Raw genomic sequence first — 27,084 nt, 5'->3', positions numbered from 1 at the left:
TTATTGAAGAGAAGCTAATCTTAGAGAGTACAGAAAATACACAGCCTCCACTGAGAGAAAGTGACTGCAAAGAGCAAAACCACACAGCTCTGTGACATGCTCACAGTGATAACCAGACTGCAGAGGGTGACAGAGAAAAGGCAGACTATGAAGAACAGCTTGCAGAAGAAGAAGAAACAGATACACCAGTTCTCCATTCCCTTTCCCATGAGCAATCAGAGGAGGATGGATGTAGTTGGTCCCTGTGGCTCTCACACAGCTATTTGAAAAGACCCCAAGCATGTAAATTTGATAATGACAATCATAGCCCAGTGATAATTTTTATGAACCAATGAGGGGTCTAGAATCTTGAATGACAGTAGACATGCACCGCAAATACAACCAAAGCCCTACAGTGTGGTGGTATTTTGTTTGTGCTCTAACAAATGAAGCTGACACAAGAGGAAAACAAGTGCAAGGTCGGCTAGGGTCATACAAAATACCCTATCCCAAACACCAAAAGCAACCAACAATGCCCTGCCAAGGCAAGCCACCAGTGCTACTTCCTTCCACTAGTAGTCTGTTCAGCTAAGATTCTGTCAAAGCTTTATCCTGTTGAGAAAGTTAGCGACATCATAGTCTGATCATTACATTAGAAACAAATGAATCAGTTAAAATGAATGTGAAATGTGGGGTTCGAAATGCAAGATGAAGAACATGGAGGTAGAAAGATAGAATACTTGTAGCTGGAGATGAGTTAGCCATGCCTACCAGGTAGGAAGGATTTGACTCTAGGATAAAACAACGGACCCAGTCTCCTTCTTGGCATCAGGAGCACATGCAAGTCACTGTGGCCCTTTCACATTCTCCTAAAGCATCTAAAACCACACACTACATTGTAAGGAAGAATGGCTTCTTTAAAAAGAATCCATACAACCTGTCCAGAGCCAAATAATTGTGATAAAAATAAATCAATTAATTTTTTAGTTGTTAAAGCATCCGAGACAGACTTTCACCATAAGACCCTGTCCCTAAACACAAACCCAGCTGGCTCTGATATTCTCCAGCCAACGCATAATTCCCCTTGTTGATAATTTCTCTACCACTTTTTTTTTACATCCCCATCACTTAATTTTTTTACTTTTCTTTCTTTTTCTCCTTTTTTATTTAAATTAGAAACAAGCTTGTTTTATATCTCAATCCCTGTTCCCTCTCCCTTGCCTCCTCCCCTGCCCCCCCCAACCTCCTATCCCACCCCCTTTCTGCTCCCCAGGGAGAGTGAGGCCTTGCCTGGGGGGAATCTCCAAAATTTGTCATATCATTTGGAGCAGGGCCTAGGCCCTCCTCCTTGTGTCTAGACTGAGAAAGTATCCCTCTATGTGGACTGGGCTCCCAAAGTCCATTCATACACTAGGGATAAATACTGATCCACTGCCAGAGGCCCCATAGATTGCCCAGGCCTCCTAACTGACACCCATGTTCAGGGGTCTGCGTCGGTCCTATGCTGGTTTCCCACCCATCAGTCTGGGGTCCATGAGCTCCCCCTTGTTCAGGTCAGCTGTTTCTGTGGGTTTCTCCAATCTGATCTGACCCCTTTGTTCATCACTCCTCCCTCTCTGCAACTGGATTCCAGTGGTTCAGCTCGTGGATTTTAGACATAGAGCACAGGATTACCAGCCTATAATCCATCCACCAGAGAATCTAGGAAACAAGGAGGACCCTAAGAGAGACATACATGGTACCCCAGAGAAAGGGAAAGGGACAAGATCTCCTGAGAAAATTGGGAGTATGGGGGGGAGAGGAGAGGGAGTTACGAGAAAGAGAAGGGGAGAAGAGGAGGGAAGAGGAGGACATGAAGAAGCAGGAAGGTTGAGTCGGGGGAAGAATAGAGGAGAGCATGAAAAGAGATACCATAATAGAGGGAACCATTATACAGCTTAAAGAGAAATTCGGCACTAGGGAAATGTCCAGAGATCTACAAGGACAACCCTAACTAAGAATCTAAGCAATAGTGGAGAAGCTACCTTAAATGCCCTTCCCTGATAAAGAGATTAATGACTACCTTATATGCCATCCTTGATCCTTCATCCAGTAGCTGAGGGAAGCAGAAGCAGACACCCACAGCTAAACACTGAGCTGAACTCTCTACAACTTTCATGAAAACAATGTCAAACATCATAAGCTCCTGAAAACTGGGCCAACCCAACCCCCGGCAGCCCTGTTCCCTTTCCCCACTCTGGGACATCCAGGTGTCAGCAACAAGTTTACTGGAACAAACTAGTATTAATAGAGCTGCAGCAGGGTGGGGAGATGAAGTGAATTATACAAAGATAGATAGCTTGGTTTTGTTGACTTGATGGTGGGAAGCAAGAAGCAAGAAGTTACAGGAAGTGTAATGAATGACCATTCCCCCAGAAAGTTCGCAACTGAATTCCATAGCTTCAAATTGTAGTTTATCAGAAATATCATCTTTGACAAGTCAAGGATTCTTTAGCCCTATCCACTCCATAAAAATGCATGATTCCAGCTTTGGAGGCTGTCAAATTCAGTCTCCCTTACTCTGTGTATACTGATGAATGTCTCCCATGAACAAAGCACACCCTCCCTCACAGACTGTACAGGTTAGGACAGTAGACTATGCAGAGGTTCACTGGAGAGGCAGCATTTTGAATTTGTAAGTGGAATTACTCACAGAATACATCTCCATCATCAGACCAAAGATGTCTTGGACCCATAGCATATTTGAGCTGCAGGTTTGGGAGAAAATAGAAAAAGAAATGGGATGTGGAGAAATGATTGTAGCTATTACAATTAAGTTAAAATACTGAGTGTAATTATATCACTTACTTCATTTATGTGTTTATTGTGTAGTTAATGGTCCAATTAGGAGAGTATTCTAAGTTGAACATTGTGCCACATCTGATGTCATGAACCGTAGACTTCCAAGGCCATGTCTTTGCAGGGCATAGGTCCACTCAGACGCACAGGAGTGGCAAGCAGTTGAATGGCAGCTAGGAGCACCAGCTGTGTTTCAGTGACAACCACTACAATCTTGGAAGAGTGGACAGCTTCCTGTGTTCCTCACACAATATTGCAGCAGGGCCTTGAGTCAAGGAATAATGAAGTCAGTGGAGAAGTGGCAGGAAGCACCCATCACATTGCCTCCTTCAGTCTATTCCAAAGAAGGCTCCAGAGAGCACCAGAAACTGATTCTTGGACCCATGAGGCTTCCGTCCTGTAGTAATGCTATAACAGCCCTGCATGAAGCTCACACAATGAACACACAGAGGTGGGTACAGACACCTGCCGGAAGAGGGGGGCAGATGCCACAGAGCATTGGGCGCAGAGCTTTCCTAGCTCTTCTGTATAAATTATTTCAAACTGAGCTTCTCTGTGCATCTACATCACAGAGAAAGGGTAGCAGCTGCTCATCTGACTAGAGAAAGCTCACAAATCACTCATTGGGATTCATGGGTTCCACGTGGTCACCTAGAGGAGCAATCCTGTTTTTCTTTGTCTTTTAAAAATAATGCACTGTGTATGTAAGATTTCCTTTTGAAAACTAGTCAAACAGGGCCTAGGGACATAGCTCAATATGTATAGTGCTTGCTGGAGAAGCATGAAGTCCTGATCTCTGATCCCAGAATCATGTAAAAGCCTCATACATCCATAGCCCCAGCACTGAATAGGGGAGACATAAGGGATAGGGTCAGAGAAGGCTACTAGCTAGCCACCCTGGCTGAATTAATTAGCTATAGGATCAATGAGAGACCTTGTCTTGATAAATAAGGTGGAGTGATAGAAAAAAAAATCAACCTTTGACTTAAGCACATACATGTACAACCACCTGCACACACATGTGAAACACACATACACATACATGCATACACACTTGACACATACACACACATTCACACACATGTGTATGCACATGCACACACACACATGCACAGTGTTGACAAACTACAGAAGAACACAAAATAATCAAAGAAAGCATGTCTCACCCCTGTACCTTTGCCCTATTTCTTGATAGCATTTCTTCTGTATTTTTCAAAGTTCTCTCTGCTGTCCAGTTATACTCACATCTCTATGTCTATATCATTAACAAGCCTTTACTGCCGGGCAGTGGTGGTGCATGCCTTTAATCCCAGAACTTGGGAGGCAGAGACAGGCGGATCTTTGGGAGTTCCAGACCAGCCTGGTCTACAAGAGCTAGTTCCAGGACAGCCTCCAAAGCCACAGAGAAACCCTGTCTAAAAGACACCCCCCCTCAAAAAAAACAACAAGCCTTTACTTTTAATACAGATGGTGGCATACCACAAATAATATCTTGTAATTTTCACTTAATGGATCCTGAACATTGAAATATCAGTAGATGTGAATGAGTCATGGGCATCTGTCTGAACTCCAACATCATGTCTATTGCAATGGATAGATACCACCCTCATACCCAATATCTGAATGGCAGACATTTAGGTTGCTTCTAGACTTCTATTTTTACACATAAGTCTACAGTTTTGAAATCAGTAAAGCATACTTTTGACTCTGTGTATGAGTATGGTGGATTGGAATGACTAGATCAAGGGATGGGTGCTGCTATGCTTGCCCAAATGCTGCCCGACAGGTCATACCCTCTCCTGATGTGCTCACTAAATGAGGGTTGGCTCCTGTGCAGCTGTTGTGGTCAGCCTCCAGAAAAGGGAAAATGAAAGTCCCAGGAGCCCTCACAGCTAAACCTGCTCTCACAAGTCACAGTTGGTGCAAATTTGAATCAAAGCTCAGATCATTAAAGTTCTACAAAGATGTAATCCCAGACAAAATGGGTAACTTTGTAGGTATGAGGAAGGGACTGTTTCTAGACAAGGGTCTTGTGTTTCCTCTATGAGGGGCTCCTGCAGAAGCTGTGTTTTGACAGTAGCTGACTAGATGATCCAGTCATTTATATTAATAAATATATTTAGTTAATGAGTGTACACTGACCATCTATTTTGTACTATAAATATAATCAAGTTTCTCATTGCTTCCAGTACCAAGAAGACAATATTTAACATGACAAGTTTTAACACCAAACATCACAGAAACTATAGAAGCCTCATGGGGTGGGATGCTTTCACCAAACAAATGAAAAGAATAATGGATACTCTTGTTGCTGTCTTCATTTCATTTTTGCCTTAAAAACACTGAAATTTCCCTTGAAAAATTAAACAACTCACGCTTAAGTTTAAATCAAGCCGTTTTCTTCATAATACATTTAACTAGAAAGGTAATTGATTTTGTCCTAGACAGATAGGAGGCTGTCAAGATGATATTTCATTCCGAAGATCCCTACCAAAGTTGTCAGGAAAGGCAAACAGTCATTACTTTATCCACAGACCCATCAAGAGCCCATTATTTATCTCTTCAATTATTTATGAAGCGGGATGCAAATACTTTCTCCGGCTGCTCCACCTAGTGGTTCACAATGGCAACCTTGGCTCTGTTCCCTGAAGCCAGCATCCCAGCAGAAGAGAAAGATTTATCAGAGTAACAATTAATAGCATCATTTATTTCATTCTGATAAATATCTAATAATAAAATTTACAAGCCTACATTGAAATAATACCTACCATTAAGATTCGTCTGGATTGCCCTAGGAAAGAAGAGAGATGTTGTTGTCAAGATAACAAGACAAATATACATGCATACATACATACATACATACATACATACATACATACATACATACCCTGCCTTAAGCTTCCGTGGTAACCAAAGTTCCCAGAAGAATCAATCAAGGTTGTCATCTGAAAGGATGAATGTGAAATAGTTGGCATGGCAACATGGCTATGGACGCAGATCTCCTTTGTGAATGTTCATGCTCATTTAGAGCTCACGGATCATCATTCCAAGGAAGCATGGGGAGACAATTAATAAAATGCCATCTACATACTATGTATTACATAACCACAGTTGCTCAAGCTAATGCTACAGATGATGCTATTTAAGTAATTGTCCTTCTTCCTAGTGATATTTTCATTGCTGTTAGCCCATGAGCAACTGTGTTCGCTGTTGTCTCTGAGCATCACAAAACCAGGGAGTTTGAAAAACTCAAGATACATGAAGGAGCAACAGGCCACACTCTAAGTTTTTCTAAACAGCACATCACAAGTGGGATGCAAGCATTAAGCACACAAGCAATCAGGCGTGCACAGTGGGAGTCTAATGATTGCCACAAATGGCAGTTTAATCAAATGCTTTATTCCTACCTGGAGTGAACTCATCTATGATTCCCACAAATCAACTTCACCCCAAAATATTTCTGCCTGGTATAAAGATACCCTAAGTTTTCTGCCTGAACAAGATAAAGCCCTTTTTTTTTTGATTCAGCAATATCCCTGAAGGAAACAGAATAAACAACTGACTGAAATCAGTCTCCAAACCAACACAGGATGTAGTAAGGTTTTAAAAAAATTCAGACTTAAAAAATGGAAACTATTTTTCCTGACTTAGTTTCTGGCACATATGAACCATGGTATCAATGACATGGTTGAATAAACTCACAGCAGTTCTGATGGAAAACACTCCAGTTTTAGTAATGGAGGAAACTCTTCCCATGCAAAAAGCTGCTTACACCCAACCTCATCATGATGGCTGCAGTCTGCAGATGCTGAGTGAGATAGAGGAAGATTTCTATGTGCTTTCCAAACCATCATAAACCTGCTTCTCTCTCTCTCTCTCTCTCTCTCTCTCTCTCTCTCTCTCTCTCTCTCTCTCTCTCTCTCTCTGTGTGTGTGTGTGTGTGTGTGTGTGTGTGTGTGTGAGAGAGAGAGAGAGAGAGACAGAGAGAGAGAGACAGACAGACAGACAGACAGACAGACAGACAGACAGACAGACAGACTGGTTCTAAAGGTTCGTGTGTGTATACTCATCCATTAAGAGTGCAAACCTGGCAACCTGAGTTGGGTCCTTTAAACCTCCATGAGAAGCCTCATGCAATGGCATGCACCTATGATCCCAGTATTCCTACTCTAAAACGGGAAGCTGAGACAAGAGAGTCAGCCTGAAGCTCTGCAACAATGTGTCAGAAACAGCATAGGACACCCTGTCTCAAAATGGTGACCCAACCAAAATCTGTCCTCCTAATGACACACTCATGCCATAACACACATGTATACCACACCTACACACATACACATGCATACACACATACAAAGTAAATTTGAAAAAAAATCTGAAAGGAAATGGAAATGTTTGATATGGTTGACAGACCTAATAAATGATTAGATTATTATAAAATGCACTAATGCACAATCAAAGCACACATGTATATGACATCCCTAAACTTGTATAATTCTTATATGTTAATTGAAACCAAAATTAATTTTTTAAATGTACAAGTAGTTAAACATCCCCCAGAAAGGCTAAGATCACAATATCAATCTGGCAGGAATGCCATCACAGAGGGCCATAGTCTGTGTGGCTTAAACAACATACCAACCTTGGAGTCTGGATGTCTAAGACCAAGATGTGTTTTTATGATCCTGAGTCTTCTCCCTTAGCTTGTAGGTGGCCATCTTGTCCTGCATCTCCACATAGTTGGATCTCTGTGCTATTCTCCTTTTATCAGGACACCAGAATTACTGGAAAATGGTTACATTAATGGAATTTTCTTAACTTAGTCACCTTTTGAAAGACTTCTTTTAAATACAGTCAAATGTTATGGAATATTAATTTAAGATGTGCTACATTCATTTATGTTGTGGGAGAAATATTTGTTTAATGGTGCAAAGATGTGTTGCATTCTTTTATGTTGCATTTGTTTAACTCTGTGAAGCTGTGCTGTACTTTGCTTGCCTAAAACACCTGGTTGATCTAATAAAGATCTGAAGGCAGGAGAAAGAATAGGTAGGGCTGGCAGGCAGAGAGAATAAATGGAAGGAGAAAAAAGAGAAGAAGGAGGAGGGAAAAAAGGAGAAGGGAAGGAGGATGCCAAGGGCCAGCCACCCGGCCACACATCCAGACATGGAACAGGAAGCAAAGAAAGGGCATACAGAAGTAGAGAAAGGTAAAAGACAGTGGCAAAAGGTAGATGGAATCATTAGTTAAGAAAATCTGGTTAGAAACAAGCCAAGTTAAGGCTGGGCATTCATAAGAAAGAATACGTCTCTGTGTGATGATTTGGGAGCTGGGTGGTAAAGAGCAAAGAGAAAAAACAGCAACAACAACAGTCCAATCCAGTGGTTCTAAAGGGGTTAGGACTTCAACATGTAAGGGGAATGTATATTGAAATACATGAAGTCATTTATGCACACCAGGAGTTTGGGAAATGAAGTGCCTATGGAGATATTTCCCTTTGTAGGAAATGAATAGAGTAGGCAAAGAACATCTTTCTCCACAAATCCATGACAGAAGTTTTGTGCAGTCTGTCTGTAGGTCATTCTTGGTGTTTTCACCTGCCCAGTGGAGAGGAGAAGGGATTTGAAATCTGAGCCCTCTCTACTGTTTTGACCATACTCTTCAAACTCTTTCCACTTGTTAGCATTTTAATGGGAAATGTTACCCAGAGCCACATGTATTCAAACCCTTGTACTGTTTTACACCTTTGGGTCATGGGGCCTGGCTGTCAGATTTGTGGTACCCTGGAAAGTCTACTCTTGGAACCCACTGCCTTTTCCTTATTAAGGACTTTTCCATTATCCTCCCTACAAAGAGCCTGTGTTCATGACAAGACACGGTCTGTCCTAATTGTAGTTATGAGAGTTCTATGTGCTTCCATCACTCAGCTGAGCTGTTTCTCTCTTGGTCCTCCCTCATTTCCAAGCCTGAGAAGCACTGGGTCTCTAGAAGCAATTCTTATTATCAGCAGCTGTTGAGATAACAGGAGACTTGGTTGCTTTCCTAAGACAAGCTCTCAGAATTCTCAGAGGAAGAAATTGCTTTGAATGACACACTCAGACAGTCTAAATTGCTACAAATCCTACCTAAGGTAAGACCCAAGAAAATCCTCTTAATGAATAGCATCCTGCCCTTAGCTCCAGCACTGAGGAGAAAGAATGTTGAGGCCTGCCTCCTGGCTCTGAAGCCTCAAGCTTTCTGCCTAAGTACCCAAAGACACAGAAAAAAATGAGCAAAAAGACAGTGGCAGATCCATTGATGAAAATAATTGAAGTTCTTGGTAAAGGGCCACTCAGTTTTCAGGGGACACAAAGTAATGAAAGCCCTGGGCACAACCATAGATTTGCTTAGTTCAGGGAGTTCTTTCTTCAAAGAACATCTTGAACCTGTAAGATGTATCAGAGAATGACAATAGAAAGATTTTTTTCAGGGATCTTCTCTTGAAAATATCAGTAATTACATCTCAAGGAAGAATTTAGTATGGACCCACACAAGTCTGCTACCACAGAATCCTCGGACAAACAGGTTCTCATCATGGCTTTAGAACCAACAGTCTGAGTCACTTCAGAAAAACCACTTAAGAGTCTCTGAACCTCGGGTTCCCACACATACATCAAAACAAAAATGTGCAAGCCCAAGACATCCTGAAGAGTTAAGTTTGGATTGAAAAGAGATTGTGATAGCTTTAAGATCTTTGCCCAAATCTCCAACTAACTGAAGCAAAAACTATTGCAGCTCCCCGAGGGTGGGGTAACTAAATAAAGCAAAGCAAGCAAGAACACGGGGCCTTGTATTTCCTCACAATGGCCATTTCCAACTTAAAAGCCAGTTCAGTTGCCCTATAGCCTGGAGCTGTTCTACCATTGTGAATCACATTAAAATATTTTCAATGTATTGTGTGAAGACAAAAATGGCAGGAAGAAGGGAAAGGAAAAAAGAAGATATTGGGAAAAGGAAGAAGGATAGAAGAAAAACACAAAATGGGAGAACCAAAGACCTCATTCCCATAGCCCAGTACATTCTGCTCAACCAAAGGATGCACAGGTCCCACTTGGAAGGGTCTACAGAAGACTATTCCAATCCCTCACAGACCAAGCTTTTCTGACTTGCTCTGGACTAGTAAATTTAACTGGGGTCAACAAGTTCCAGCCTGTGTATGTGATGATTTTTGAGTCATCTTTCCCTATGTTGCACCAAAGTCTTACCTCTTCTTGGTTTGTTGATGTTTAATCTGCAATTTAACTGCATCAGATCTGCATTGGAGAGATCTCACTGTGCTCCTTGGTTTTCTCAAATAGATACAAACATAGACATACCTGAGAAGAGGAAGTCATAATTGAAAAAAATGCCTCCATAAAACTGGCCTGCAGGCAAGTATGTGGCATACTGTCTTGACTAATGACTGATGTGAAAGGGACCAGATCATTATGGGGTATGCCCATTCACAGGCAGTTGGTCCTGGGTTCTATAAGAAAGCAGGATGAGCAAGCCACAGAGATAAAGCAGGAAGAAACTCCACTCTATGGCCTGTACACCAATTCCCGACATCCAAATTCCTACTTTGGTCCCTGCCCTACCTTTCCTGGATGATGGACTGTAAACAGTACGTTGAAATAAACCCTGTCCTATCCACATTAATTTTGATCATAGTGTTTTATCACAGCAATAGAATCCCAATTGAGACACTGATATGGGATGGGGGGCTCTCTTTGGCCTAGAACTTTGTCACTTCACCATGTGCTTGGGTTTTCATATGGGTTCTGAGGCACATACTCAGGTCTTTACACTTAAAAATGACTGATTTTCTAACTGAGCCACTTCCAACCCCCATGAACTGAGTTTTTCAAATGAATTAAATTATAACACATGATCTATGTATCTGGATACCTCAGACCCCCTACTCTCTCTGCAAGCTCTAGCACAGGACTAGAGGCAGAAAGGGAAGTGTTGACTATCACACCCAGGCTTTGATGACTGAAGGTCAAACAGGAGCTTGCTTTCAGTGTGCTTGGTGAACCCGCAGGAGCTCAGATACCAGATCCCCCTAAGCTGGAATAAGCATGGCCAGTCTGCACAGGATGCGTGCAATGACCCTTGTGACCTTTTGGATGTAAAGTAAATATACTTGAAATAATATGAGGAAGGGGGGATTATGAAACATTGTCTTAAAGTGTCCACAAAGCTGGCCAGTTGGAATGCCTTTGCACGAGTTTCATTTAAAAGTTTCATATACTAAAGACACTTAAACAGACATGAAAATTCAGAGCTTATATTGATGTGTCTGACTTTTAACATGAAATCACTTCAGATAATTTATAGAGAGTCATTTCATCTAGAAAGGTTGTACAAATTAGTTGTTTTCAAAGGCAATAATTCTTTTAAGTCCAAGTGATTGCAAGTTGATGTATATGATCCCTGCATGTTTTTCTTACGATTAATTCTCCTTAGACCCTCCTTTTGAAATTGGGTTTGAAAGACCATTAACTATCGCAGATCACAGACATCCTCCATTCTGAAGTGATCATCAGTCAGATGCCAATGTTCACAGTGTGGAAAACCTACCAGCATGCAGATTAAGGCCATAATAGGAACCTCATCCTTATGAGATTGTCAGACCATTATTACTTTACAGAGCCTAAGTCTACAAACAGCAGACATGTCAAAGTGAACAGAGATCACAAGGTCTCAGCCCTACACAAAGAATTACAACCAATTAAGCAATGCTGGTTATCCAATACAAATATTCATCCCTAAAAATATACATGCAAGTAACACTATACAGACTCAACAGGAGATATGAGTATGTATATATATGCATGTAACAGCAATTAATGATAAAAAGAGGTTATGAATTAGAAAGAGAACAAAGAAAAGATATATGGGGGTCTTGGAAAGGTGATAGAGAAGGAGAAAATAAAATAACTATAATTACATAAAAAGAAAGGAGAAAAGATTATCAGTGACATTCAGGAGTGAGAAAGTTGTAATGAGATTAATAGTTTCCCAAAATTATACAAGTACTCTATAGAAAACACAGGATACCAATTCAGATGAGCTGGCTCTGGGGCCCATGTTCTCTACCAAATATGCAACAAGAAATATCAAGAAAAGAGTAATAATCATTACACCATACTACTTACTCATGACTTCTATTTCTACAGTGGCTTTACATGTCAACTAACTGAGATATTGGGAAAACACAGGGACTACTATTTGGATGTAGAGAGAGAAATAATAAGTATGCCTTCAACATGGATAACTGCAGGATACTTTTCCAATTGTCTAGTGATTTGAACATGTTCCTATAGATTTTTCTGGAATAGTTATTGAGTACCTGATACTGAGGTTATAGGATAAGTATCTACAAAGAGTAGGCCAGTGAGATTCAGTTGCCTCCATCAGAGGTATATCATACAACATGCTGGAGTAGACTTTTCTTATGCAACTCTATTGGGCCACATAATGTGAAATTTCCAGTTGATTTTCTTTTCAACAAACAGAAAAGGGTTTTGTTGGAATCAACTTGTCTGAGATGTTTTGAAGCTGGAATTCAACTGATGACAGGGCAGAATGCTCTCTCAAAAGCTTAATTCCACAATCCCTAGTCCCTCCTCAAGGGAAAGCCCTGCCCAACATCCAAGAATTTCAATACCTTCATTCCTTAACAGTCCCAGACTATAACATGACCCTCCCTGGCAATCTGTCCTCCCTGCCCAGCACCCAAACCATAGCTAGGACCCTGGATTGCAACATTATTTTTAAAAACCTGTATACAAGCCTTAAGAGGAAAACATACTGATTCCAGTTGAGGCATAGTCTCTTGCTATGTCAAAGAAGAAAACAGAAAGAAAAAAGGAAAAATCTAACCATAATTAAAATTCATGTCATTTATACAGATAAACATTACAGAAAGGTCAGAGGGGAATGTGATATATATATATATATATATATATATATATATATATATATATAGAGAGAGAGAGAGAGAGAGAGAGAGAGAGAGAGAGAATCCCTCAACCATTGCTCTTCAAAGTCCCAAATTTCTTCTGTGCTGCAGGGAGCCTCTTCCTCAGCTCAGCCTCCAGGGACAGTCCCCACCACATGCCCCATTAAACAGGACATCCATGCACACTTCCCTCACTTGGTGTTTGAAGGCTGTTATTGCAGCTTTTCCCTCTGTAGTGTTGTAGTGTCAGAGCTTCAGGCTGAAGATGTATAGCTAATAAAAATCTGTGAAGACACAATTCCTTTGAGTGGGTACAACCTTGGTATTTGATCTTGTTGACAGGGCATTAGTTCAGTGCCCTCAAGACTCTGTCTGGGGAAATATTTAGCCCTCTTGTCTCCCAATACACAATTCTAATGAAAGACAGCATGGCTTCCAGCAAATAGTTCCTAAGCCTAAATATGAAATTAGTATTGATCAGATAGCAGAGAACTTGTGTCTTCTGTCTATGAGAGAAGAATGCTTGCTCCATGGGATGGACAGTCATCAGTCACACTTGACGAGAGGGCAAAGCCTAGTCCAAGGAAAAGGCTTAATTTTCTACTCTCAAAAACCAGTGCAGACTGCCTTTTTAAAGTTTATTTTTTAAATTTCATTTTGTATTCCAACCACAGTTCTACCTCCAAGCCCTCTTCCCACACCCCCTTACCACCTCCCCTAGCATATCCCCTCCGTCCACTCCTCCCACAGGGTATGGGATCACATGGAGGGGTCAATAAAGCATGGCCCACCAAGTTGAGGCAGGACCAAGCCCTTCCTCTCTGCACCAAGGCTGAGCATGGCATCTTACCATAGGGAATGGGCTCCAACAAGCTAGATCATACACCAAGGATAGATAATGGTACTGTGGTCAGGGACCACTCAGATAGACCCAGCTACATAATCGTCTCCCACATGTAGAGGGCCTAGTTTGGTCCATGGAGGCTGCACAGCTGTCAGTTCAGAGTTCATGATTTCCCACCAGTTTGGTTCAGCTGTCTCTTGTAGATAGCACCTTCAGGAACTTACCCTCCCTTGCTCATGTATTCCCTTCTCCCTCTTTTCCACTGGATTCCCGGAGCTCGGCCTGGTGCTTGTATCTGGATCTCTGCATCCAGTTTTATCAGCTACTGGATGAAGGCCCATGCTCTTGCATAAAACTGTCTTTTATATACAAAAAATAACTTTGTTCCTTTGAGATTTGGTGTGCTATCTGGAGTACAAACAGTAGATGCAAGAGACAAAGAAAATAATCAAGTGGACACAGGGTAGACTAGGAAGTCTCTTAGCCAGAGATCAATAGCGCAAGCTGATTTAAATTTCCTGAAGGAAGAAGAGCAAAAGAAAGTTTCTACACATGTGTACAGTGCCACCCGTCTTCCAACTTAAAGGTATGCTTTATACTGTTAATGGGAAAGGAGATAAAGTTCCTTTGTCAATCTTTCTTTAGTCTCTATGCATTATCTAAATTTATTAGGAGTTCCCAATGATATTAATTTGCCAGGACTCACAAAATTGCAAAAAAAAAAGGATAACAAAAATATGAAGATTGTTCTAGGCCAAATTCTGTCTCTTCACAAAAGCAAAAAGAAGTTGCAGGCTAGGGAGATGACTCAGTGGGTGAAGTACTTATACATAGCTTCAAGGCACATAGTCCAGAACCACAGAAGCCATTACCAACTATAATTCCATCTGTCATCACAGTGTTTCTACAGTGAGAAAGGAGGGGGACAGTAGAGAAAGCTTGTGGACACCTAACATGGCGTTCCCAGGAGCAAACAGCCAGAGACCCTATTTCAAGCAAGGTGAAAGATGATGACTGATACCTGAGGCTGTGCTCTGATCTTCTGATCTCTAACAGTACTCACACAAGAACAAGCACACCACACACACACACACACACACACACACACACACACACACACACACACACACGGTGTATCTTTGCAGCAATAGAAAAGTAACTAATACAGCCTGCACACATGAATGTTCACTGGATGAATACCTTGTGTCTTCAAAGATCAGAAGATGGCATTGATTTCCTTCAACAGGAATTACAGACAGTTATGAGCTGACATGTGGGTGCTAGAAATTGACCCTGGGTCATCTCAAAAAGCAACAATGCCCTCAACCACTGGACCAACTCTTGAGTCCTCTCAGTGACTTGATATCAGATATCAGTCCTCCATAACTGTGAGAACACAGAGGTAGATTGCTGTTGTCCACATTAATGATTCCTTATATATGGCTGGCATTGCAATAATTATACTATATTTGGTATGTCTAGTGGCCTTTCTCTTTCAATCTGTGGTCATCTCCAGAAAGCCACAGCTCTCACTAAATCCAAAACACTGTATGTTAACAGCCTGTCCCACAAGATTTTTCTCAATGATTTGGAAAGTTATGTTAAAATCTTAACAACTGGATAAAGAAATATAAAAATCTACCCTCTTTCTCCAGAAAGGTTGTTTTCAAAGCTAAAGCCACCCTCAGAAGCACCAAGTTCATGGTATGTACTGCCAGGTTCCCTGTACTCCTGTTCAGTGTAAATCTTAGAGATGGTGATTCCAGGGCTTAAAAATATTTTTATCTCTGAAACACATGCCAGTCACTCTTTAGTCCTATAATTTTGAACAATCAAAAGTTATAATTAAGTGTCTGTACTTCCAATTCCAAAGGAGAAAAGTACACACAGTTCTTGACTGAGCGGTAGAGACCAGTGAAATAAATCCTGGGTCCAAGTAAAAATAAAAGGATGTAGTGCCTGTAGTGCCAAGAGAAACGGCCTAGAAATCTAAAGAATAAACCATCTTGCTTTCATTTTCGTCAATTTTGAGCAAAGTAGCTAATATTTGGAAGACTCGGCACTAACACTCTTATCTACCAAAAAATAATTATTTAGGGTAGGCAGCTCAGTCAGCAAAATATTTGGCACACAACCATGAAGACCTGAATTCAGTACTTAGAACTTACATGAAAAACAAAAGAGTTAGGGACCCCATATCTGTTAACCCAAAGGAAGAGACAGAAAGAGGATCCTTGGGGCCCTCTAGCCAGGCAGTCTATATCAGTCAGTGAGTTCCAGCATCAAAGAGAAACTTCATTTTAGAAACTACAACTGATAGTGGTTGAAAGAGTCACCCAGGACCAACCTCTGTCCTCCATACATATGTTCACAAATGTGTATGCACGCATGCATGCGCATACACACACACAAACACACACACACACACACACGAAAGAGAGAGGATTATTTTAAAGATTAAATTCTCAAGACATAGGTAGATTCTTTAGTAAAGTCAGTTGCTTTTGTATCCATGCTTTAATTTTAGTTATCTAAAAAGCAAGACTTTATGGGGTGTCTTCAGAGAACTAAATTCATCTAGTCTTCTTGGTCACCATGTGAGCACAGAAGCCTTGTGAATTCCAAGGAAACAAAAGTTGGGACAAATAATGTCATCTAACCAACACCAACATCAAACAGATCATAAAGCAAGAGAGAGAATCAAATGTAAATGTTCCTGCTTCTCATTTCAAGCTACTCCATCCCCAGGCCTCTTACAACTTATTGAGTACTTTTTGCTATGTTTTTTTTCCTTTTTTATTGATTCTTGAGAATGCTTTGCAATATTTTTATATTCATTCTTTGCCCCCAACTCCTTCCAGATATATGTCCTTCCCTACCTACCAAACCTTGTATGCTTTCTTTTTTTTAACCCACAAAGTTCAATCTGTGCTGTAGCCCACAAACCCTTGCATGTGTGGCCTTCCTCTGGAATCTAGTTGAGCTACCAAGGGTCACACCCTTTAAAAAATTGGTTCTTCCTCTCAGAGACTATCAGTTGTCAAAGCTCCACAGGTAAAGGGGGGAAGGGGACGTTGTGCCCAGCTCTGCTCCCTTTGCTGGGATTTGTCCTGGCATGAGTTTGTGTGGATCTTGTGCATGCTGTCACGACCACTGTGGATTCACATGTGCAACAGCCTTTCCGTATCCAAAAAAAAAAAACCAAAATGCAGGGTCTTCTTGTAGGCAACTTCTGATCGTGGTCCCTACAGTCTTTCCGCAGCAAACTTAAGAGGTGTGTGTTGGTAAGTGTGCTATCCCCTACTTCCAAAATCCACACCGCAAACACGCTGGACTAAATCACTCCAAGCGCATCAAGTTCTGTCCCCTCCAGACCATCGCTTATACTCTGCTCTCTGCCAGGAATTGCTTCGCTATCCCACCCACCCACCCCCCAGCCGAAGCACCTATCTACAGAGAACTCACTACAGCTTGTCCAAATCATCACTGAGTCCCCAGTCCTTCAGGAAGGTTGGGCCAGGAACACAATGGGCCCAGGGAACATTGATTAACTCTGGCAGCAAACTTACAATAATGCTTTTTTCTTTGGCCCACCCGCTGACCAGACTGAGACTGGTTTGAGGCAGGAGGGTCGTTTACTATGTAACAGCTGTGATAGCTTTTCTTTGATACACAGAAGTTCTATTAATATTTGAAAATGAGTAAAAGAATAAAGTTGCGGGCCCTGAGTACACACCTCCCCACCGCTTCCTGGCGATCCATCTTAATGCCCCAGATCCTTGTCTCTGATGCCACACTCTTGTCGTTTCAGTAGGTAATGATAGTAGTGACTTGAAAATCTCTTGGTAGCCTAGCTAAGACAGAGAGAGGCACAGAATATGAGGCCTGCCCAAGGCACACAGATGAGACTGTAAGTAAAACTATGACAAATTTAAAACATGGAAAGCAGAGCTGCCAGAAGCCTCTGAACTATAGCTGCAAGACAACATTCAAAGTGAACATAATTCATGTGAAAACATGACGAAAGGGAGCAGAGAAAGAATCCAGAGGATTCTCCTGGATCCCGGCTCCTTCCCCATGGCTTGTGGGTTGTAGCAGGGAGCAGAGAGACTCAGAGGTCTCCTGGGTTTTGGCTCCTGCTCCATGTCCTGTGGGTTCATGGCTCTGACCAGCAGTTTTCCTGTGTAAATGACAAGGGTACTTCAGCAGATGCATCAGCCCCCAGTCACTGGGGCTCTCAACCAATCCGTTTTATGCAGTGAATTGAACATATCCCTTCCACTATTTTTTCAGGGTTTGTGAACAACAGAATGATTGACTCTTTGCTCTGTACTGTGTCTTTTTAGGTTGAAGTATTCATGCAACTTAAAACCTGCCTCAGGCACGGTGCTGCTGCAACAGACTTCCTCCAAACCCAAAATAAAATAAAATAAAATGTTTAAAACTTTCTACTCCTTTAAAGCCTTCTCTAACACTGGGGAAGATCATGAGCCATGTGGGAAATAGGAAAAATGAGAGTAGTTTCTAGAACCTAATAAGCAATCATTTACTCAGTGCTTACTTTACATGTGGCATTTGGCAAGGGATTCTGGGTCATTGCTTCATCCAGTCTCCTTAGCAACACAGCATGGACAGCAATATCATCACTCAAGTTGACAGGTGAAGAATCACAGTTTAGAGGGGTTAATTGTCCTCTCAGGGCTGCACAGCTAGTAAGTAGGATGCAAGTCCAACACGTAGAAAAATAGACCATACCATGTGAGCGTCTGCCATTCACTGTGAATCCATTGCTTTTGAAGCAACACTTCAGAGTGGACATTATCCCCCATCTTATCAAATGAAGAACTTAATAAACATCCCAAGAGAAACACCTGAGGAAAAATCCACAAGTAGCCATCACACGAAGACTTTGGCTCTCCAAAACACTGTAACAGCTGATTTTGGCTCTCTGCCATCCCCATTCATGTCCCCATTGACCCTCCACCTCTTACTCTACCCCATTTGTACTGACATCAGGCACTGCCGGGTACACGGATCCACATGGGTGGGCCACAAGCAACCCTGTCCTCCCTAGATTCTCCTTCTGCCTAGCCCAATGTCTCAGGGGCTGTTACACCACACATGCATGCACAGAAAGGTGCCACTGCTTCCCAAAACTTGCATTTTGTGAGTATGTATGTGTACATACGTGCATACATAATTTATATGTGTGACTATAAATGCATATACCTGCATGCAATTTTTGCTTCTTATATATCAAAATGTATTTGCATTTATTATGCTGGTACCATAGTAAATTTGTGTTTATTGCATTTTCTGCATTTTTGCATTTACTATTTTATTCACTTACTGTTATTACATAAATGTAAATGCATTATTCATTTACTGCATGTTTGCATTTATTATAAGCACAGGCATAATATAATGCATACAGTAAGGATGCAATATTTTAACAATATTAAATACCATATGTAACTACAAGAAGCTCAGATGAGAGGGGGTTTGGAGTGTAACTATCTTCACACTCAAGGTGAGTCTGTAATGTAAGGTTGACATGCAAGGGCAATGGTAGGAATATGATATGCATAAAAGAAAATGGGACTCCAGTACACCCTGAGCTTGCCAGAGGTACTCTAAGACTCTATACTGGATGTTACCACACACCAAAGACAGGAGGAATAGGTACACATTATCTGGGGCTTTCCGTAACAAAGACATTCCTCCTTAGAAATGTGTCCAGAAGCCATTTCTAAGGAGGAAATTGATTATAGGTGACACACAAGCTCATAGTGACAAATCAGTGGGGACTTTATTAAGATACAGAATTGCAAGAGTGTCATGTGTATATAAACTGTGCAAGGATGTCTTGTGTATGTACTGGTTCATGGGGGAGAAACAGTTCTAATGTAAGTTTGCCAACACTGGGAACTGTCGGTGGAAATAACTTTAACCAAACTCCGTTTAGAAAACTCTCCCTCCAGGAAAAAACATATCTGATATTAGATCTCTTAAGAAGATTAACTCATAAAATAGCCACACCCCAAGTTCTTTGAGGTTGGAACAGCATAATCATTGGTGTAAATCACAGACCTAAAACATGACTACAGCCTCCCCCACCAAAGTGCCAGTGCTGCCTAGAGCATCCGCACGTTCGAGGAAGTGTGTGGGCATCCCAGATGGTGCATGGGAGGTCCATTAAAAAAATAACTACTTTTCACAGGGACCTGTCACAGAAACTGAAGCTGAATTATTTGAATATAAGTTGTTTCTTCTCAAGTAAAAGCATGATGGTGTTAGTATTTGGTGTGTGTATAAGTGTGTGTGTGTGTGTAAGAGAAAGACAGTGTATACAAACAAGGATGGTCTGAATTCACCGTCTCTTCCTCAAGAGTCATGTTCTTTACATTTTCCTATTGTGGATAAGAAATGTACCCATCTACTGTCCCTAGTCAGACATGCTACAGCCAGTTTTGATTTTTCCACTGCCCTTATTACCCCATGGCAACCCAATTTTCAGTGTCTTCTGATTCACCCTTGTGAATCCCACCCTACTATAATTTCTTAAACCTACACTTCCAGGCCCTTTGTTGTAACACTGCTTCCTTGGATTCCTGGAGCATCCTGCTCAGTGGTCTCTGACTTTCAATATAAGTCCTTTATAGTTCATACTCCTTCTTGTCACCAAAGAAATTCTTCTAAAGGGCTAATCCATTGTCTTGGTTACTTCTGTTGCCCTGGTGAAATAAAGAAATACCCTTACAAAAGCAATTTTAGAGAGAAAGGCCATACTTCAGTTCACAGTTCAAGAGTACAGTTCTATCGCAGTGGGGAAGTCCTGACCCGGGAGCCTGAGGTGACTGTTCAAGTTGCCCTTGGAGTCAGGAAGCAGAAAAAAATGACTGCTCCTACTCAGCCAGCTCCAGGACCCAAGTCCAAGGTATGATGTTACTATTTGACACTTAATTAACCTAATCAAGAAAATTCCTCCCAGACATGCAGGCATGAGTAGCTGAAAACTTGGATGGAGTCTTAGTACAGACCTTAGAACTGAAAGTATAGAGATGCGGGTGTGTGTAGGAATGCAAAGTTCTTCTTTTGAAAAGAATGTCTTTAAAAGAAAGAGACAGAGCTCTGGAGAGTTAGAAGAGTGTCAGGAAAGCTACTGTGGGATGCCTATATCCTACAAAGTATGCAGATGGCAGTATCACTGGGAACTGCTACTCTTAGAAGTCATGAACACCACAAGTTGGCTCCAATAGCAGAGGTGGCACTCTCCATTCTTCTTGGAAGTACTATGAGGAGTAGCCTTCGAGATCTCCATTCCAACCATTTCTCAATGTTGTTGAATCCTGTTGCCAAAAGAAATCTTCAAAATGACATACTCATTTTTTTTTCAAATCTATCATGACTAGAAACAAACTGTCTCCTACAACTCTTTAAGGCTTGATTTGGGACCGTTGACTGAAAGATGGTTTTAGTAGACACCAAGATTATATAAAAAGATCTTTATTGCAGAGAAATTCTTGCCACTGAAATATTAATTGCTTCTTGACAATTTCTTGAGCTGCTTGTCCTGCACTGGGCCACTGTTTATAATAAGTTGCAGCCTTTCTCCATTTTTTTTAAAAAATTCTAATTCAGCTTTCAAACCGCATGTTACATGGTGTGAATTCACATCTCTGTTGCAAAATTCCCAACTCTTCAGTCACGTTCTATTAGACATTTCCTTCATCCCATATACATTCCTACACACAGGACAGCCAATCTCCCAGCTCCCTGCTTCCACCTGATGGGAATGAATAGTGCCTTTGAAATAATTTTCAGTGTGGCATCACCACTAGATTCCTGGAACTGTCTCTAGCTACTTTTGCAACAGTAATCTAAAGCATAGTACCTTTTTTACTGAGTTTGAATTGCCAAAAACGTGTCTTGGATTTCTACCATTGGCTCGTTGAGGAACCTAGCACATATGGTCATGTTAGACATGTGGTCCTGGAGGACATATGGTCTTGCTGGACAGCCCCTCATGTGCTGTGGAAAGGGGTCACCATACATCTTTCTTAGGAAATGCCCTTATGCCAGCTTCCCCTTCTCTTCATTTCCTTTTCTCAGGCCCTGCTTCTGTCATTTAAATTCTGCTCTTCAGCTGTTCCTCTGTCACTGACGCTTATGGTCTGTGGCCCACATTTCATAAACCCCACATTAATCTCCTCTTCTAAGATCTCTCATATACTCTCTCACTATCTCATGACCAACTGTGCCCCCTACCATCTCAAACTATTTTGAGGAGATACTCTCTCCTCCACACCACTTGGAAGATTTGTCAGTCACAGAGCAGAAGGGCTACTATTCCAGGCACACACTCCCTCCCTCAGGGTCAGCTCTCTCGGACTGACTGTCTGACTTTCGTAACTCATGACCTAGTTCACTTTTACAGATCTTAAATTGAACTCTCAGAATTTTTTTCACTATATACTGCCAAAGTTGCCTGTGGAAATGAGTTTCTTTAAAAACTGTTTTAAATTCAGAGTTTTCTCCAGATTGTTGTTTATTGCCTCCAACTATTTTTCAGCAAAGCCATCTTTCTTACATGAATAAAAATCTCAAGCACTTTAATGGCAACATTAAATTTGGCTTCACTTGGTTCTCCCAACTGCCAGGGGTCTCTTGTCGAAAGCACCACAGGATCACAGCCCTTTCCTTGGTCTTTTTATAAACAACTTGCTCATAGAAATCTATTAAATACATCCCTTTTTTCTCCTTTATGCCATATGTAGTTTTAACTTTATGTCAAATAGTAATTATTGTCTTTAACTATTTTGCGCAGGTTAAAGGAGTAAGGGATTCCAGAATCAACCAGTCAGAGTTATTAACATAAATATTAATAACTAAACTCATTGTGAGTGCTCTGGGTGGGAGACTTTGCTATGAGTCTAGAAAACGAAAGTTCTTGCATACTTTCTATTAAGTAGCTAGCTTATCATTTTTCTTTTGGAATTTACACAATGGTCATCAAAGTCTTCTAATTCCAAAGTGTTAATAAAACTACATCATTCAATATTAGGGAATAGTCGTACTTACTACAAGGAAAAATAAATCCTCTTGTTTTTCTTAATGAGTAAGAATGGTGTTGAGAGTCTCCTCAAAAGATTTTTGTGTAAACAAGCAGCCACATGTCACTCCTCACACAGCATCAAAGTAAAAGAACTCTCAGTTTCATTTCTGGGGAACACGGGTGCCTGATTGACTTTTCCTCGAGTTGGTAACTGCAGGTGCAGCCACAGACACAAAGAATTACTGAGGAAATAGATGCCACTGTCCTCTCAAAACTGTGGATCATCAACTTAACCAAGATCCCAGTCAGTTAAAACAAACAAAGAAAAAACTTGCAATGGGCTTTCATCTCCCAATTCAGACTTCTTCAGAAATGCTGTTTCGGTTTGGTTCACTGCCTCACCTCAAGCAACATCTTCTTCCTCCTGCAATCTTCATTGTTCCCACTTCCTCTTATCTGAGTCCTGACTTCATCCAAAGCTAAATCCTTCTAACACAAAAGCGCATTGTACAGTGACTGGCAATGTCGTCAATGTAAAAGGGCCTGGAGCTTGTATCCCGCGAGAGCTCGTACCCCTGGAACAATGATCCCAAGAGACTTCCACAGCACATTAGAATTGATCCACAGCCACAAGGCAAAGAAAACTCATCAAGGCATCACCATGACAACATTAGTTTATCTTTGGGGCACTACTTATTTTTATTGAACCATGAAAAAAAAGGAGTGGGTCCACATATCTTCTAACACCTTTAGATTGTGAAAGAGGAGACGATGTTTCCTCATTTTCCCTCTGTTGCTTTGCCAGCTGGACACGATGGTTAAAGTAAATCTGTCCATTAAATTTTGATGTGAGGCAAGAATAAATGTAGGTGACTTTTACAGCTGTCAGTATGTAATGTTGTTCAGAGAATGCAGCCTGGTTTGTAGGTATATTGGTGAATGCAGAAAGCCTTGAGATAAGCTCCTCTTATTCCTCATAGGGCTCCTACTTCCATCAGACCGCTTATTTCTCTGCACTGGAGTTTAGAGTCTCCTAGGCAAATTCACACAAACAAATGAACCTTTCTGTGGCCTCCTATAAAGACACTAGCGCAGAAAAGCTACCACTGGAGCCTTAGAATTATGTGTTCCTCATTAGAAAATAAACAATGACTGTTGATAGCACTAAAAATAAATCAGTGTGTGGCGCATGAACGAACGTACTCATGCCGCAAGCAGGCAGATGGCAGTCATCCATTTGAAGGAAATTCTCGGGGATTCATTAATTGACTGGAAAAAGATACAGGGAGAACATGTGATCATTAGACTAGAAAAAAGAAAAATAACATAATTGGACTAGAATCTTGTTTGAAATAGAGTTAAGGGAATATTTAAGTCAGATCTAGTAGTACCATCATATTATCCGGGTTATTGAGGTAGATGATATTTAGTTGATTATATGCAATAGTCATATTTAGCAGTTCTTAGGAAATTGTTCTAGATGTTTGCTTCATGAATGAATATCCATGTTATTCAATCTCAGAAACCAATCAGAGGGTCCAGGACACGGGTCAGTCTGGACAAATGACATTTTGGTATATCTGGGACTACATTGCACTTTCCCTCAAGAAAAGGTGGGCCGTAAGTATTCTTTATTCCATGGCTCATTTTTTTATCTCTCACTCCCCACTGAATAAACTATGCTCCACTGTCTCTTGACCAGTAGACCCTGATTCATTGAATGTCAGCAGGTGATGATACTTAGATGTGACAAAAGAGTAGAGAGTGGGAGAAGCCAGTGGGATGAGCATGGAAGGGGAGGTTTCCAGAATTTCCTTTCCCTGACATTGTCAAGGTGTTTCCTTAGTCCATTAGGGTGTTTCATTGATCCACTAGGAGCTATATAATGGATGTCCCATTCTACAACTTCCATAACGTACTAATTGTGTCACTATTCTAGCCCAACCCCTTTAATTCGACATTGAAGCCCATTTCTATATTACTTGAAATCTAAATGTTTAATAGTCACCCAAGCCATGTTGCATTGCAACTATTTGCCTTCTAATTTAAGAAGTCTATATGACACATAACACCAGATGAAGGGCAGAAATCATGAATTCCAGTGACAGCCAACTCACCTAGAAAGAAGCCATATGACCTTGACCCAGTCACAACATCACCTAGTGCCTTTTTTTGGGGTGTGTGTGTGTGTGTGTGTGTGTGTGTGTGTGTGTGTAATTGTATCAACCTGAAATTATCCTAGATCAGATGAAAGAACTGTTGTGACAAGCAATTTTTACTCAGTAAAATACAAAGTACTATGAAGTATGCAAGTCTATATCTGTGCTTGCCATGTGTAGATGCACATACTTGCTTATCCTGCACAGGAAGAATGAATTACTTACTTGTGCCATCATGTACAAGGAATGCATTTGTTCTAGCTGAGAGGCAGATGGAAAAGGAAGACATCACTAGACCTGTACATGTACATGGTGGTTATTGCAAGTGATGGGCTTTGCCTGAGAAGAGGCATGCTGTAGTTTCTGTAGTGAGCACTGAGAAATATTCATGGAAGAGAATAAGTTAATTTTATAATTTTTCATTTTTTTGGTATTTTCAAAATACATGCTGAGAAAAAGAGGTGTGTAAGAAAGAAATCGGACAGGAATGGGGAAGCCTCTCTGGAACAAAGAAGAAAGAAACAGGGAGTGATTTTTAAAAAAAGAAGAAGGGAGACAGAGGAATATCATTTTAAAGGCCCAGGATTAAAAGTTTAAAGACAGAAATATACAAAAGGATAAAAACCAAAAATGCACAAAGGAGGTCTCCAGAGATGAGCAGTGTTTAAAAAGAAAACAAAGGAGCCGGGCGGTGGTGGCGCACACCTTTAATCCCAGCACTCGGGAGGCAGAGGCAGGCAGATCTCTGTGAGTTCGAGGCCAGGCTGGACCAACAGCCTCCAAAACAATACAGAGAAACACTGTCTCGTATAGAAACCAAAAAAGAAAAAAAAAAGAAAAAGAAAGCAAAGGAAGTGAAGGAGATGGCTAAATCAACGAAGTATTTACCACACGTTCATGAAGACCTGAGTTCAATACCACAATACTCATTTCAAAATGCGAGGTGTAATGACACAGGCCTGAAATCCTGTCGCTAGGTGGGAAGGGCAGTGAAATGAGAATCCCTGGAGTTGGCTGATGAAGCCAGCTGAATGGGTGAGCTGAAGGTTCAGTGAGAGACCTTGTCTAAAAAATTAGCATCCAGTAATTGAGGAAGACATCTGTGATTAACTTCAGGCCTCTACATGTGAGTGCACCACATGAACACACACACACACACACACACACACACACACACACACGCACGCACATACTCATGCATACATGTTTTCAAAGGGCACAGAACAGAGAGTAAAGAGAATGAAAGATTCTCCTGTATTTTTATTGCTTCTCATAGATTTCAAAATGATGGCTAGTCAACCAACTCACAGTTCCATAGTAAATACTGTGACAATTTTGTATTCTTTATAAGACAGAATGTTTGCAAATTACTGACTTGCTCAAGATTACATAGCAGAATGACACTCACATTCAGTGTTCCCTGACAACAGTGTGGAGAACAGAGGATATGGCTTTAGGAAGGGAGGATGCTTTGCCTTTATCCTCTTCTTTTTATAACACACACAAAAACACAACACCAAACATTTTATAACACAACGTCTAACAACTAAAGGAAAATCGTGTATTCTTTGTCTAACTAAAAAGAATTAACATTTGAAGATAAAATAAATGTTGAAGGAAAGGGGAAAGCCAAAGTTGCCAGTGATCTAAATGTTTTCATAATCTTTATGAAGTTCAATTTGCTCTGTGACAATGAAGATGATCAACTGTGGGGAAAGAGCATTAAATATGCTAAAAGCTTGCCTGTGCATAATCGTTGCTACTGTCTGCCGAGACTCAAATGAGATCTTGAATAATGATACCACCTTGTGCCATGTGCCCATGCTGAAAATAAATCACCAAGCACAGTCCTAATCAGGGAGCGTCATGCAAGACTCTGACAAAACAGTACCAGCATTCCTAATCTGGAAGCCATAAAGACACTTCTAACACATCACAGGTGAGCACTCATCAGTTGATGTCAGTGGGGCTCTTGAAATACACCCCAAATGTAACATCTTTCATTTGAAATGATTGTCATAGAGTTTTAATAGAGGATGAGGACAAAGACTATCTCTAAAAGGGGCAAGCAATCCTGTACAGTTCCAGTAGGCTATAACTGATCAAAACAAGAGAAATCAAATATCAATCAGTGTGTGCACTGTGACATTTACTGTGTTTTTTCTCTCAACACTTTTCAGTGGTTTTTTGACTAAAACCATGAATCAACTGCTGTTTCCATAGGTTT

At 41.0% G+C, this 27,084-nt stretch overlaps 1 long non-coding RNA gene across 2 annotated transcripts in view; it reads right to left on the bottom strand.

The window, feature by feature from the left end:
* Positions 1 to 27,084, bottom strand: part of LOC110343502 — a 162,463-nt gene that overhangs the window by 29,989 nt on the left and 105,390 nt on the right. The window contains exons 1-5 of one of the 2 annotated variants that reach the window (XR_002385804.2): positions 7,457 to 7,590; positions 5,705 to 5,762; positions 5,586 to 5,608; positions 2,827 to 3,082; positions 2,672 to 2,726 (exon numbers count right to left, since the gene is read on the bottom strand). This is a non-coding gene — a long non-coding RNA (uncharacterized LOC110343502). Of the gene's footprint in view, positions 1 to 2,671; positions 2,727 to 2,826; positions 3,083 to 5,585; positions 5,609 to 5,704; positions 5,763 to 7,456; positions 7,591 to 27,084 lie in introns of those variants that run through there. The other variant, XR_002385805.1, reaches the window with a different exon arrangement.

Source organism: Mesocricetus auratus, unplaced genomic scaffold, assembly GCF_017639785.1.
Source record: "Mesocricetus auratus isolate SY011 unplaced genomic scaffold, BCM_Maur_2.0 Super-Scaffold_100015, whole genome shotgun sequence".
NCBI lineage: Eukaryota > Metazoa > Chordata > Mammalia > Rodentia > Cricetidae > Mesocricetus > Mesocricetus auratus.
This window is presented reverse-complemented; position numbering and strand designations above follow the sequence as displayed.